We start from the raw sequence: 15,758 nt of genomic DNA on the forward strand, positions 1-15,758 counted from the left end.
TATTCTCTGTAGGAAAAAAAGTTTCAGAAGTTTCTGTGTAAAGCAGTGAATATAAGTCCAAGCATAATAAGGAATACTAACAAGATTCAGATTAAAAGAAAAGAACAAACAACCAAACATTGGTGTTTCAACTGAAAAGCAGTAGTACTCAGGAGTTTACCCTGTGTTTCACTTATGTCGTTACTGATTTGGGAGGCAATATTGCCATGAAAGTATTTGCTTGGTTTAGAATGATGTACAAATATTTAATCACGAGCAACATGTATATTTTGCAGAAATTCAAAATGGAGCCAGGGTTCATGAATGCAGATGTTTCCCCCAGGTCCTTTGTTTTATCCCAAAGAAGTTATCATTACACAAAATATCACAGACCAGATTTGTTAAAAGTTAAATAACCATATTTCTATAGTCCACTCTCACCATGGAAAATCTACTAGTTCTTAAAATCCCTATGGTCTAGAAAGGAGATTTATTTATTTATTTAGTCTTCCAGGAAGCTTACTTCAGCACAGAGATTTGGATTTATTGCACTAGCTTAAATCACTAAGCAGCTAAATTAGCAATATGACAGTCATAAATTTTCCATAATTACCAAAGTGCACCCCAAAGCAAGATTCTGATCTTAGATGAAGTAAATTTGACATCTGGAAATTATCTGTTGCTACTTAAATGAAGCTTTCTAAACCGAATCGTTGTGTCCAAAGAAAAACAGTGAAGCTAGTGAAGGGTCTAGAAAATTTAAGAATTAAAGTTGTGTTTTTTCAGTGGAAAATTCTACTAACCTTAAATATTCAATAGTGATTGCACAAGCAAAAGAGTGGCATAACAGTGGGGGGTATGTTAAGCAGATACAGGGACAGTAGAAGGTCCCACTGTCCCAAAATAAGGAGGATGGCTAAGAAAAACAGGACAAGCAGCTGTGAAATCAGAAAAAAAAAAAAAAAAAAAAAGGAAAAAACGGGGGAAAGGAGAAATTAAAGAAGGTTGTTCAAATAAAATTGTACATATATGGTACAGTAACAAGCATCAAGTAGGTTGTGAACCTGTATTACTCAGCCATTGAGGAAACAGGCAAGGAATCAAGCATCACGTAATAGGGGATATAAAGTTATGATACATTTCTGCTGTGCACTCCTGCTTGCAGGATGCCTGCCATTGCAATCACAAACAAAAATGTTACTTCACTGAGATCCTTGCCTGAGCCTGTGTTATCGGCTGCAGGCTGTTTCTCACAGAAAATAAGCCTTATGAGGAGTGGCTAAGGAAACTAGGGTTGTTGAGCCTAGAGAAGAGGCTCAGGGTAGACGTTATTTCTCTCTACAACTACCTCAAAGGAGGGTGTAGAGAGGTGGGGGTCAGTCTCTTCTCCCACCCAAGCAACAAGCAATAGGACAAGAGCAAATGGCCTCAAGTTGTGCCTGGGAAAGTCTAGACTGGATATTTGGAAAAATTCCTTCACTGACAGGGTTGTGAGGCATTGGAACAGGCTGCCCTGTGAAGTAGCTGAGTCACCATCCCTGGAGGTATACAAAAGATGTGTAGATGTGGTGTTTAGGGATTTGGTTTAGTGGTAGATTTGGCAGTGCTAGGTCAAGGGTCAGGCTTGATGATCTTAGAGGTCTTTTCCAACCTAAATGATTTTATGATTCTATGAATAATAAAATGTGCAGCTTTCAACACTTACTGATTTTTGCTCCTAATACAGATGTTGCCTGGACTAAAGACTGGAATTATGAAACTCTTTGGATGCTACCACTTACAGGCAATGTCCCATATAGATCTCATGCACAACTGAGTTGTTTGAATTGCAGTGTTCTCGTCATGTCTTCTAGAAATGTCTTGTGACATTCCTGTGTTGTTTTTTGTCTGTTCCTGATTTCTTTTTGTCATTGGAAAGGGCTCTTTGTGTTGTTGAAGAGTATCACCTGAAGTATTCTTTTCCTCATGATAAGGAAAAAATTGCAGATCCCACTTTGCTCTGAACATAACCTAATTTTCCTCAGTTATTCTAATGAATATAACTAAAACACAAAGCAATATTTACCAAGCTATCTCTGACTATATTATGTGTTCTTCAATTTACTTTTCTGAATTCATAATGGAAAAATAGTCTTTCTGAAAACTCCACCAAGTAAAGTTTACTGTAAAAAGCAGAACCCTATTGCCTGAAATAATTGCTTGTAAATTGCAGGATCAGGACCAAAAAATTAATATCTTAGGCACATGCAGGAAATCAGAGGAAGAGGAAGAAAACTAGAGGATGAAACTAAAACATAAACGTCAAGACACAACATATGAGGTACTAAGTAACATATTTTGGATTTTGGATATCTGGGCCTGCTCCAACAATCCCACATCCTTCTTGTGCTGGGGGCCCCACTCCTGGATGCAGCACTCCAAGTGGGGCTTCACAAGGGCAGGGAAGAGGGGGACAATCACCTCCCTTGACCTGCTGGCCACTCCTCCATTGATGCAGCCCCGGATGCAGTTGGCCTTGTGGGCTGCAAGTGTGCACTGCTGGCTCATATCAAGCTTTTGGTCCACCAGAACCCCCAAGTGCTTCTCTGCAGGGCTGCTCTCAATGAGTTGTCCACGCAGTCTGTGCTCATGTTTGGGATTGCCCCGATGCAGGTGCACCACCTTGCACTTGGACTTGTTGAACCTCATTAGGTTCACATTGACCCAATTGTCAAGCTTGCCCAGGTCCCTTTGGATGGCATCCCTTCCTTCTGTTGTAGCAACTGCACCACTCAGCTTGGTATCATCTTGCTGAGGGTGCACTTGATCCCACTGTCTATGTCACTGATGAAGATATTAAACAGTACTGGTCCCAGGACAGACCCTTGAGGGATACCACTCATCACTGGCCTCTACCTGAATATAGAGCCATTGACCACCACTCTGAGTGCAGCCTTGAAGCCAATTCCTTATTCATTGAATGGTCCACCCTTCAAATCCATACCTCTCCAATCTGGAGAGCAGGATGTCATGTGGTACCTCCTGTGTCAAAGGCCTCGCAGAAGTCCAGGTAGATGACATCATTTGGTCTTCTCTTGTTAACTTATGCAGTCACTCCATCATAGAAGGCCACCAGATTGGTGAGGCATGATTTGCCTTTGGTGAAGCCATGCTGGCCGTCTCGGATCACCTCCTGGTCTTACACATACCTTGACATTGTTTCCAGGAGGATCTGATCCATGAGTTTCTCAGGCACGGAGATGAAGCTCACCAGCCTGTAGTTCCCCGGGTTTTCCTTTCTATCCTTTTTTTCCTACTCTTTTTTATTGGGAGTGATGTTCTCTTTTTTCCGATCACCAGGTACTTCACCTGACTGACAGGATTTTCCAAATATGATGGAGAAAGACTTGCCAACTACATCAACCAGTTCCCTCAGGACCTTGGGATGCATGTCATTAGGCTCCATAAACTTGTACCTGCTCAGTTTCACCGGTTGCTCTTGAACTTCCTCTTTGCTTACAGTGGGAAGCACTTTGCTCCCCTAGCCCTCATTTTCATGTTTTGGGAAATGAGAGTCAGAAGAAGTCTGACTGGCAGTGAAGAATGAGGCAAAGAAGTTATTGAGTACCTCAGCCCTCTCCATGTCTGTTGTTACCAGTTCTCTCTTCTTGTTACATATAGAGGCATTAATTCATGGGGAAATGTTGATAAGGGTTACATATTTCTTCTGTAAACTTGGTTCATTAATTATTTTACACTAGGTTGTACATCTCCATGATTTAGTCAAATGCTCTTCTGCCCTCACAAGTGCTCAGACTGAAGATATATCTTTTCTTATTTGATATTCATGGGAGAAAATTCTTAGATAATGCATGCAAGACTGACTCCTTTTACAGTGTTTAAGCAATGGATTAAATCTCCTTTGAACGAAATAGTAATAAAATAGAAACCAAAGAACATTCAAGCTATTACACGTACAGCAGTAGAACTTACAAGAAGAAGGAAATGAAAAATGGCATAGACAACACTTTTTTTTTTTTTTTTTTTTTTACAGCCACAGTGGAAGTGGTGTCTTGGGGAGAATTTAATTCTATGAATTATATAGGTTTGATAATGCCTAGAAGATGCAAACAGTTTAAGAAGCATGAAGAATTTACCTTATAAATTGTTGCTGATATATTAAGAAACAATATAGAAGTTGTATGAGAAACAGAAATATAAGGCTGGACAAATGTTTGGCAGATCAAGAGTATAGACAAACACCTGTGAGTCATAAAAAGCTAGTAGGAGACAATTTCAATGTAGGGCAAATAATGTCATAAGAAACAATTTCACAGGAGCACAGAGGCAGAAGATGAAGCATCTTTAGGCATCCATTTTAAAAATGAGAATGAGAATAAATCTCACCATCAAAAAGGAAAATGAAGGAGAATGTAGAAGTAATAATCAGAGTGATAAGGGAACCCCAACATCAGTAGTAACTGAGATGCCAGTAACCCTAACATTTGATTAGAAATTCTGATCAGAAGGATTGTTGACCAATGCCAGAGGACATGCTAACAGATAGACAGTACAGACAATCTTGAGCCAGTGTCTTGAGTCCACATCTTGTCCCACTTGTACTTAGTAGTTATATGTAGATTTTGTTTCACAGATTTGTTGATACAGAAAACGCTTAGCATATATCTGGCCTGCAATTGTAAGATAAACATTCAGTATAAAGAGAGAATAAGAGGGACAGAACAACCATAGATTTTTTTTTTTCTTAAATAAATTGACTAATTTAATTAGAATATACAAACAAACCCACTACCAATGCCCTATTTCCCCAAATAGAACTAGCATGCTCCTTTATGTTAGTCTTATACCTTTTTTAATTTTCTTTGTCCACTTCTGATGCTCTCTAGAATTTGTCCTTCCTTCGTTCTTCCAAATCCCATGTATGTTTTAAATCCTTATTCTTATCACCTACATACCATATTGAAATACATTTAAATATGATTTGCCTTAAGCTTCAAACCTAACACTCAGCACTATGTTGTTGAGTAATTACTGGCTCATATGCTCAAAGATATATTTATCTGAAAAATTGAAGTCTTGGTGGAAAGCAAACTTGAACTGTTTGACATTGGTCAATAGGCTGCAATTGCCTGGGTATGCTGGCAGTCATCCACCAAATCAGTCACAATGTCCGGTTGACCCAGTTTGAATCCTGTGTTGAGATTATACATATTGTATTATTTGGATTCAGCTTTGGTTTGGGGAATACTGTTTCCAATTTATGCAAGTTTTAATTCTGTTTTCACAGCTGTTGACTAGCTGTCTCTGTACCGCTTTTATCTTGAGAAATTTATCATGTTCTATTTCCTTTTGATGCTTTTATTTGTTGGTTAGGAATAGGTTTAGAATTCTTTGCCAACTCTACATTCTAAGCCTCACAGAAAATCCTTTTGTAGGTCTTCTGAGAACCCAATGTGGAGGCTTCTGAGACATTTTAGGACCACATCAGTCCCTCTTCCAATACAACAGTTTTTTTTTTTTTTTTTTCTGTTCTTTACCCTCCATATTATTAATCTCCCCCCGTTTAAATACCTTCTTACTTAGTCATGGTGTACATCAACTGCAATTTATTAATAGTGACTGATTTTTTTACTAAGCAGTACATGAAACAAGGGCATATTCTGTCCTCCAGCTTCCTCAATGTCTGTTTAGAATTAACACTTTCATATCTACTCATTGCTGTAGCCATACAGGGAATAAATTCTTAAGCCAAAAAAACATTTATTTTATAATGTGAACTTTCTGCAATTTCTGCTGTATTTTCCTGTAATATTGCAGTTACATTTTCCGCCTAAATCCATTTCGTCAATTCCACTACACACTTCCCAAGACCATGTCTTAAGCCCTAATCCCCTTATGTATTTCTATTTTCTCCCCATGTCTCTGTCTACTCCTTTGGTCTGTACCCTGACCAAGAGAGAACACATTGAAGAGACACAGAAGATATAGATTGGCTAGAAGGTTCACTAGACAGCTATGAATGGTCAGTCCTTCACAATAACATCTGAGTTCTCCCCATCTCTGCCCCCACCACAGGAAATAAAGACACACCCCTGCTTCTAGCCAGCTACCATTTTTCAGGAAACCTATAAGTATTTACTATCTTCATAAAGATAGTATGTTACAAAACTTCTGCTAAGTTTTGACTGAAACAGGCTGACAGGTCGGAAAAATATTATGAGACAGGTAAATTCTAAGTATAATAATGAGATAAACTATGGACTCGTAGAAAGTCAGCCTAAATACATTTAGATTTGTTTATATAAATCATGCCTAAATGAACCTACTGAAAAAACAGTTCTGTCAGTTAGCTAACAAATCCAAACAGTTCCTGAGATATAAGGATTGAATAGCATTCTGCTTGCCTTTCACATCACCAAAATCTTTTGCACTTTTGCACAATATGAACTTTTAAAAATTTTTCCTGGAAGTTTTATATGTCAGAACCCAAATCAGTTAGTTCACAGTGATAATGCAGTGCTGGACATCTGAAACATAGCAATAATATGTTTTTGATACTACAACTTACTCTAGCTTGCTGAATACAAATAATGAGGTGACAAAAAGAGACAATTGTCCTTCTGGTCACAGTCAAACTCTACTTGACTGAGCATTCACTTTTTTATTGTAGCTGTCACTTACAGAATCTTCAGTAGAGAAAAACATACAAAAAAAAATCAACGCTAACTTCAATGGTCTAAGCATATCTATGCTTAACTGCTTTTTAAAATAAATGTAGATTTAAAAACACATTTCAAAATAAGCTTTCAAAATAAACTTGACTGTTTCTGAGTTAGGATTTTAATTAGTAGAGTTGTTCACACATACCTGAATGCTACAATTAAGTTATTATTTAAGTGTGGCTTCCTATGAAATGAAAGTCTGTGCAATTTTGTGCTGTGTATTTCTTTGTAGGTGAGTATGTGTGGTCTCTTTGTTTTTCTCTCCATTCAAAAACTTTTCTGTTGAATGGCCCAGTTTAACTATTCTTGGAAAAAAAAAATACATTTTGTTCCTAGAAATTTCAGGAAAAAACAGCAGCCATACACTGAATAGACCTGTATTTGTGCTCTCCTTAAGAGAAGGGCTTCAACCATATTAGATACAAGAGAGTACATCTACTCTCACTATTGTGATTGCTGTAATAATAGTAATAAAATGACATTTTTTGCCTTGTATGAGACACCAGAACATCCAAACATGAGACAAATAATCAGAAAACAGGCTTCATCACACAGACAGAACTACTAGTTCATGTTATTAGACTGTGAAATTGATATTTTAGTCTTCCTAAACACAATATCTAAATTAAGAGCACAGCTAGTGCCCTTTCTTAAACAACTGATAATGAAGTATGTAAATTAGGAAAACAAGAAACTTCTTCAATGATTCCAACAGTGAGTCAAAGAAATCACATTAAAAAAAAAAAGTTCAGAGAAATACTAGCCAATGAAACAAAATATGTGCCCTCACTTTTTTTCATATGCATTCAATGTTGAGATGCATATATATATATATATAATTATGTATATAAACCTTGGAAATCTGACCTAAGGGAGCAGCAATTTGTTTTTTCAAACTCATAACATGCATCAAGGCTTGAAGTGAAATTCCTCACTTCATCCTCATTGCATTGAGAACAACATTCAACTCATACTGTAAAGTGAATGAGAACTATATAAACTTTGAACATGATCTACTTTCCTGGAGATTGGAGAGGACTCCAACACAATTCAGACAGCTCTGTGAACATGATTTATAGATCTTTCCCAAGATACATTGGCTGTATCCCTGGGTACATGTTCTCTATGTTTTGGTACTGTCACTTTCCTTCAGCCTTTTGGTAGAAAAAAATGGGAAGTAAAACCATTGCTAGTTGACAGAGTTACATTAGCACTCTCACTGGGATTTCCTACTACTACATTCTTCTTAACCAGTAAGTAGGAAGAAAAACTGTTATGAAGATTTTTATCCACAAAGCACCACTCTGTCAAAAGAGATTTCAGGAACAGAAGATTTTCTCCTCAAAATAATAATACCATATAAGTGTTTTCTACCTCAGTATACCTCTGTTCTCCTGCTGTTTTCATGCCTGAAGCTCTATGTCTGAGCTTTCTGTCTTAAGTTGTGATTCCAGATATGTTACAATCCTCACTTCATCTGGAGCTGAGGAAGCCCACCATCCCCCTGGGTCAGGGAATTACTTATATTTCAGTTGTGTTTGTTACCAGGGTGTCTATGAAAGGACAGTGCAGTTAGTCGAACAATAAGGAGGATAAATGGAATATTTGGCAGCACAAAAGCAACTGAAATAATAAACCCCAGCAAAACGTAAAAGTACAACAACCCATATCTCGTATAAAAATTTTCAATTTGAATAACATTGAATAATTCAGTTACAGTAACCACAGTGACTAACATCATGTTATTTTAAATCTTGTGCATGTGTTTGTGTAAAAGATGTTTATAATACCTTATTGTGCCTGACACAGATTAGAACTACACTTACAAATCTAAATGTCATTTATGTGGCACTATGTTTCCAAGATAGAATTTCAGCAGTTCTTGGCAGGAGAGATCAAATGACCTAATATTACTATTCCTTCAATGAATTTTCAGCAGACTTGACCATTTCCAAATTTATTTGTCAAAATATATGTGTGTGCATGAAAACTCTCCTTTTACTACCCTTTGCAAAATATTTCAGCAACAAATCCACAAACAATGTCTGCTCTTGTGGTCTTCCCCTATCTTATACTTGTTTGACATAAGCATGTAAATTATGAATTGAATAGGTATTGGCTATCAAACAAAAGATATTAACAATGTATAGTATAGAAGTAACTTTGCCAGTGATATCATTTCAAGCAAAGATTAGAAAATAAAAATTAAAAAAAAAGGAAAAAGGAGAAAGATTTGCACCTTCATACATATTTAAAAATTCAGAGTTAAGCAAATAAGGGAAATAATATTCTTGACAATAACTTAAATATCTAAGCTCATTTCTTTTTGAAAATGAACACTCTGTTTCACCTTTGTAACCAGCAGCACACTGCAAATTCCATAACATGTAACTGACTAATTGAATGGTACTATGAATTGAGATCCATATGATATAAAAGATTATAAAATTCATGATATGGTGCTAGTTATATAATTAATAGAAAGAAACTTTAATTTTGCTGAGTAACAGTGTGAATTATTACCTGTTTGTTAACAGACTAAAGTCAAAAACATTCAGTGAGGAAATATGTGAATAATTCAGAGAAAATCAGTTCAAAAAAAGAAGCTCAAAATCCATTCACCTTTCTATATAAATTATTCATGTCTAATTATTCATAAAATCTTTCAGATAAGAATAATGGCTAATATGGATAGTATTTAAAATAAACTCTGATATTTTATGTTTTGATTTTTAACAATCCTTGAGAATTTAGGTGTCAAGATCTCATCAACAAAGGCTTTAGGCACCTAATACACAAAAGCAATCTGAAAATCCCATCCATAAATGAATACCAAGGTGAATAAACAAATTTTCTGATAAGTAGGAAAAAAAAAAAAGCTAATCTTCACCTGTTGATTTGTGTCTTTTATGTCCTATGATCCGCTTTCTCTGTGACATACCCACTAGGTAACAGCCTTCCTAATGGTGGGTCCATTGGATGGATTTTGACACCTGCTAATTTATGGGAAAGTAGCTGCCAAAAAAGATTGCATGATGACTGAGTTCTATCATCCTTTCAGTCCAGAAAAATATTTGCACTTTTAAAAATATGGCTGAAATTGGCTATCAGGACTTAAAAAGGAATGGACCTAAATACACATGGAAGACATATGGACTGGTCCCTTACATTTATAAAAATTTCTGAAATTATTGAATTTAATTGAAGATGTAGGAAAAGCTTGCTAAACTTGCTTTTCTTTTTCTTCAATGAACAGCACCTTTGATAATAAATAAATAAATAAATATACATTATGGGGAGATAAAAACAAATTCTAAAATTCATGGTATTTTAACAGAACTAACAAATCTTTCAGAATAAGAAAAAAATCTTTACATTTTTCTCAGTTTTCAATGAATGTAAACTTTAGATCAATTGCTTAGTTGCCAAAATACAGTTCTTTAGATGTGTACTTAAAATTGTAGTTCCCATAGTTCCCACGGATGCAAGTCCCATATAGCCAAAGGCTGTGGGTCAGTTAAAGTTCTGAGAAGTTAGATTTTGTTATTAGTGACAATTCTGGCCAGTACCCTGTTACAGAAGCTCACTGTGTCCCAACAGTCTTACTCTGAATGTCGCTCCAGCATTCATCAGTTAGATAATCTGAGTGATAGAGGCTCAAATATTTGGAGATTACTTTCAGTCTTTCCTTTAAGTTTTCAGCACTGCAAACACATTCACATTCTTTAGATCAGAATGTTATTCTACATGCAATTAAGTAATTCTTGTTTAAGCAAAAGATTTTTGTGACTTTAAAATCATATGGAACATACAATCATAAAATCAGATAATCACAGTGTAATCAGTGTTGCAACACAAGGTCAACAGACAGACTACTAAACCTACAGCTTCAAGGCAATGCATTTCAGGAGGAATCCCCACTAGTGATGTATGGTCAGGCATTAGTTATGCTTTCATGCATTCTGCTGCAGAGTGTCTATCACTTTACTAACCACAAATTTCTGTATTTATCTATACTTTAGCTCTTAAGAGATTGTGCCTGCTTTATCGTATGAAGTCTTCTTGTACCCCTTCTCAAACACAAACATCAAATATGTTGTCAATTTCTCTTACTCTGATTGACAAATAATCAAAGGTTCTTCATACGCTTGAATGGACCCCTGTATTTGTTTCTGACTCTAGGGCCATATGCCCCAAAATAAAGAGCATTTTCAGATTTCAATTTTGCCTTAATTGATCTGGACAATACATCAGATAATGTTAATAGCTACATTGGATTAACTATATTAAATCTTCTCAGTCAGAGACTTGAGAGGATGAAGGTTGAAAATTCACTTTTTTTTTTTTACCCAATTTTTTTTTTTCTAGATATGTTACTCTTGAATTTAAATAAAAAGGAGAAAATAACTAGATGGACAAAAATGAAATGATCTTTTTAGTGATAGTATGAAACTCAGAAAACATTTAGACTAGAAACAATAGAATGGAGATATAAAAGTAAGAAATGGAAGTTATCAAGGAACTGAAATACTCTAAACACACTGAGTCAGTAGGACTTCAGTCACTGAAGCACTAGGCCACATCTCCAACACTGGTAGCATGTTTTGTTATAGTCCATATTATTTAGTAGATGGTCTTCTCCCACATTACTAGACTTGAATTTTCATGTACTGGATGTACTGAAGGATATCTGTAACTGGCAATACCCATGAATTACTTTATTCCTTCACAAATATTATATTTAAATTGATTACACTGGATGGATATGAATAGTCAAACAGTTCAAGTTTTACAGTTTCAGATTGATCTACAGCATTCTGTCCTCCAAATTCTGGAAGTCATTAACAGCTGAAGAGTGAGGCCTTGAGATCGAGGTAATATTTAGGGAAATCAATTTATTATTTTTTTTAATTCTGGATCTGTTAAATTACTATGTATATATATACACACATATATACACGTATACATATATTATATATATTTAGTAAGTGGCTTTTTTTGCCTCTTTTTCTTCATCTGAAAAAGGAAAATATTATTTTGCTGCTTTACAGGACATGATGATGAGTAAAGAGCATTCAAATTGTTAAATATGTGTAGGTTACCTGTACTGTAGCTGTGTAAGTTAAAGGACACCTGTGCAAGTTTCTCCTTATTAAAATAAATAAATAATCCACATACAAAATTTTATGTGGCCATGGGAGTCTGCCATGGAAAATAGCAGAACAGTGGATGAGATGCAGAAGAGTGAATACATTCATGATCTGTTGTGTTTAAAATAAGAAACATGCTTTTTTATTTAGGACAGGTCAAAGATGGAATATTATGTTTTCATTTATAGAAGGGGTAGAATTAGTCCTTGAGAAATCCCTATTGGGCAGGAATATAAAATTTTGATCTGTTGTCAGAAGATAATTAGAACGTACCATTTTTCTCTGGCTGCTTTAGAGGAAGCATGTGAAGAAAAACATAGTTAAATATATACGAATTTAACTAAAACATCACAAAAATAGACACTAAAAAAATATTTTATTAAAATTAATAAGATTTACCAAAAAGCAAGTTTTAGAAAAAAATCATGGAAAACTCTGAAGGAGCAATAACTGCAAAAATCCTTCCACCACAAAAGTAATGACACATTTCAAGGAGATGAAATGGGTCCTGCAAGGAAAGTTTTCAAACTAGAAGAATACATCTGCAATGGCAGAATAATTGATTGATTAAGGGGAAAAAAAAAAAAAAAAAAAAAAGATAAAACAGAGAAAGAGATAAAATAATAGTTGTTATGGGAAGAGTTTACAAAGAAGTTATCAAATATTTTCAGTGCCTATAAGATCACTTTTTTTCTAACACAATCTCTTCACATATTTTATCTGACTTAAAGCAGTATTGCTAATGCACAACAATACCCTTCTAACTATAGAGGAAGCTGAGGAAGAATGGGAAGAAGAGAGGGGAGAGGAAAATGGATGGGAAAAAATAATAATAATAAAAAGACAAACTCTGAAGGCATATTGATAAAAAAAATTGAGAAATCATAACAATGATTTCTTCAGTTGTAATTAAAGTAATTATCATTATAAGCCTGGAGAATGTTAACTGATTCAAGATTTGACAGTTTCTAGCTCTGGAACATGCTTGAGGTCAACCACTGGTGCAAAATCTTTCTTTGTGAGGTAGGGACTTCCTAGTTCAAAACTTTCAGCTCCAAATCCACTTTTGAGACCTACCAATGCTCCTCAACAATTCATCTATAGCCCTTTATAGATCCTAACCCTTACTGGCACACATAATACAACCTGAGCAGAAGTACTTCCACATGAATTTTCTTGTCAGAAAAAAACTTCATAACATCATAGATGTCATAGAAGAATTCTTGACAGCGAAGAATCAGGAAGGTCCTTAGGTCTCAGTTCCAAGTTGCAGAAAAAGTCTCTGTTTCAGAAACAATGAGTTTTCTTTTGGAAGAACATCAAAGATGGAGACTTACATCCTATCCCTGCAGAAAATCACCAGTGCTAAGACCAGTCCTGGTCTTACCCTTGAAATCTCTCAGCATCCTCTCAAATGTTAGCTTACATTCTTCAAACTGGTGACAGCTTAATGGAAGCTCACAGTAATGCAGAGACATTATAGAAGTCTATGTGTTATTTTCCTCAAGCCACATTTGGTAAACGTAAGTATTCTGATAGTTGGTAAAGTTTCTCAATATGTGAAAGTAAGACCAATGCTACAAAAAGAAAATTGTAAAACATTATTAAATCACAAAACTGATTTATTTGAGGACTTGAATGTATTCATTCGTAAAAGAAAGAATGAATGCCATCATAAACTAATGTGATCTCAACTCTTCCTATAACATTCTTAAACATTGTCAAAAAGATTAACTTTTCAGAGTTATTTTAATGTATATAACTTGTACTGTTTTACCCCCTCACACTCTTTCCACTTCCACAGAAAAATTGCTAGTTCTTCTGCTGATAAAAATTACTTTACCTTGTATCAGTCAGCATTTAAGAGCACTAGGACCCAGTCAGGACTCCATGTTACTGTATTAAGCTTTTATTTGCCCTCTAAAGACATTATTATTCTGTGTTTAGTATATACACAACTAGCCCGTAACTGTTCTCAGTAACAGATTATGAACACTAATGGTGAAAATTGTTATGATAGCTTGAGGTTTTTTCCTCTCAGTAAATGCCAACGTTAGTGAGGACAGAAATCTTTCTTATTTTGAAAATTTATCTCCTGTTAGACAAGACCAACCTGAATGCAACCAACTCTATAAGCTGAGTCTCTTAGACAACAAGAAGTTGGATTCTATTAGCTTTGTTCCTGCTATAAGGTGCCTCCTCAGCAAATACAGCATGACCTAATTCATTGCCATTCATTACCTTATTGTTAAAAGCATTAATTATTTCTCCCATGCTTTTGCATTCTTTTGCAAAGTTGTGAAGCTTTTCATTCCTGTTCCCCAAACTTAGTGTCCAGATTTCTAACTTATACAGTTGATATCACCTTACTCACCAGCTCAGAATTTCCATTTAACACCCTTTTACACTGTGGCAAGGTTAAGAAATCCCATTATTTCCTCTTGAAAATCATCTTAAGCCCTTGTTGTAAATGGTACATTGTGCTATGCAAGAGACAGATCTCCAGAGAAAAGATAAAACTTCTCTATTTAGACTTCTAACAACAAAGCAAGAGGAAACATTCTCAAAACGAAATGTAATCATGAGACAAATCAGCGTCAGCTGTAATGAACACCTGAGACCCTTAAATTCTATACAATGAAAATGGCTATTTGCCCCCCTTCTCTAACAATGTGAAAATGGGGCATTTGGGGGGCATTTTCTAACTTTAATTTGATTTCACCTGCAGCATACTAATTCACTGGACAATAATTCAAAGCTCCTTCATGTTCTCTTTTAGTTCCTTTCTAGATATAGCAATCCTAATAGATGGTTACAGAAGGTTAATTTTTGTGGTGTAAAAACACCACAGCTAACTATTAATCCAGCACATTAGTCTACTGTTTGGGATCGAGGTATTTATTTTCCCTGCAAGGAAAATCTAACATTTTTCTCTAGGCACCATATTATTCTTATTTCATTGACTGTCATAGCATCAAGTAATGATCCAGGAATTCCTTTTTATGTTTGCCCTAGCTCTGTCACTGACTGTAAAAGAGAATATTTAAAAAATGGGATTTGTTACTGGTAAATAAACAGTGAACAATTCTTTTTTTTCTTATTCCCACTCACTCATTCAACTTAGAGTTACTTCAAATCCATGAAGCAGTGTGAGAAGAAGAATTTAAGGTTATCTCTCTGAGTTTAGTTGTTAGTTCTATTTTTGGAAAGAAAAATTAGCAAATTGAATAGATAAAGAAAAACTAAACTTCTGAATTATGCTGTAATTAATAAAAACATGAAAAACATGAAAAATTCTTTCATTTTTTTCTCCCATATATTGTAGTGTAGTGGGCTTCCATTTTAACCTCTAGAGTGAGAAAGGAGCACAACAGAAATTGTTTATAATCACAGAATCATAGAATGGCTTGGGTTGGAAGGGACCTCAAAGATCATCTAGTTCCAACAACCCTGCCATAGGCAGGGATGCCACCAACTAGATCAGGTTGCTCAGGGCCTCATCTAACCTGGTTTTGAACACCTGCAGGGACAAAACATCCACAACCTCTCTGGGCGTCCTGTGATCTCAGCATGTGATTCAGATCCAAGAATTTATGGCAGTAATCACAGATTAAATGCCCTATAAGACTTGCCTTCTCTGCTAAGAAGAAAATGATATTAATATTTTTAATTACCACTTATTTACCGTTTTTAATTGCAAGGGACTTTGAGAGGAATCTCTGAAGTTTCACAGTATTTTGGGGACCAAGGAAAGAACTTTGACAAGAGAATAGTGAAGAATAATATCTAGGCAATAATATCAGCATTCTTGCTGGATCTCCATTTTTCTGACTGAGTTTTGTCTAACCCTTAACTTTTTCAAGTGGATTATTGTTAAAGAAAGATCAGTGAGGGAAGGGAGGTCAGT

General features: G+C 35.4%; 1 long non-coding RNA gene across 1 annotated transcript; it reads right to left on the reverse strand.

Moving 5' to 3' along the window:
- Window positions 1–2,968: 2,968 nt before the first annotated feature.
- LOC308188379 lies at window positions 2,969–14,420 on the reverse strand. Its single transcript, XR_013945468.1, has 3 exons — window positions 14,226–14,420; window positions 9,592–9,716; window positions 2,969–4,649 (listed from the first exon to the last, which is right to left on the reverse strand). It is a non-coding gene; the product is annotated as an uncharacterized lncRNA (long non-coding RNA).
- Between the last annotated feature and the right edge of the window lie 1,338 nt (window positions 14,421–15,758).

This window comes from Anser brachyrhynchus (assembly GCF_964034855.1).
Source record: "Anser brachyrhynchus genome assembly, chromosome: 1".
In the NCBI taxonomy this organism is placed as follows: Eukaryota; Metazoa; Chordata; class Aves; order Anseriformes; family Anatidae; genus Anser; species Anser brachyrhynchus.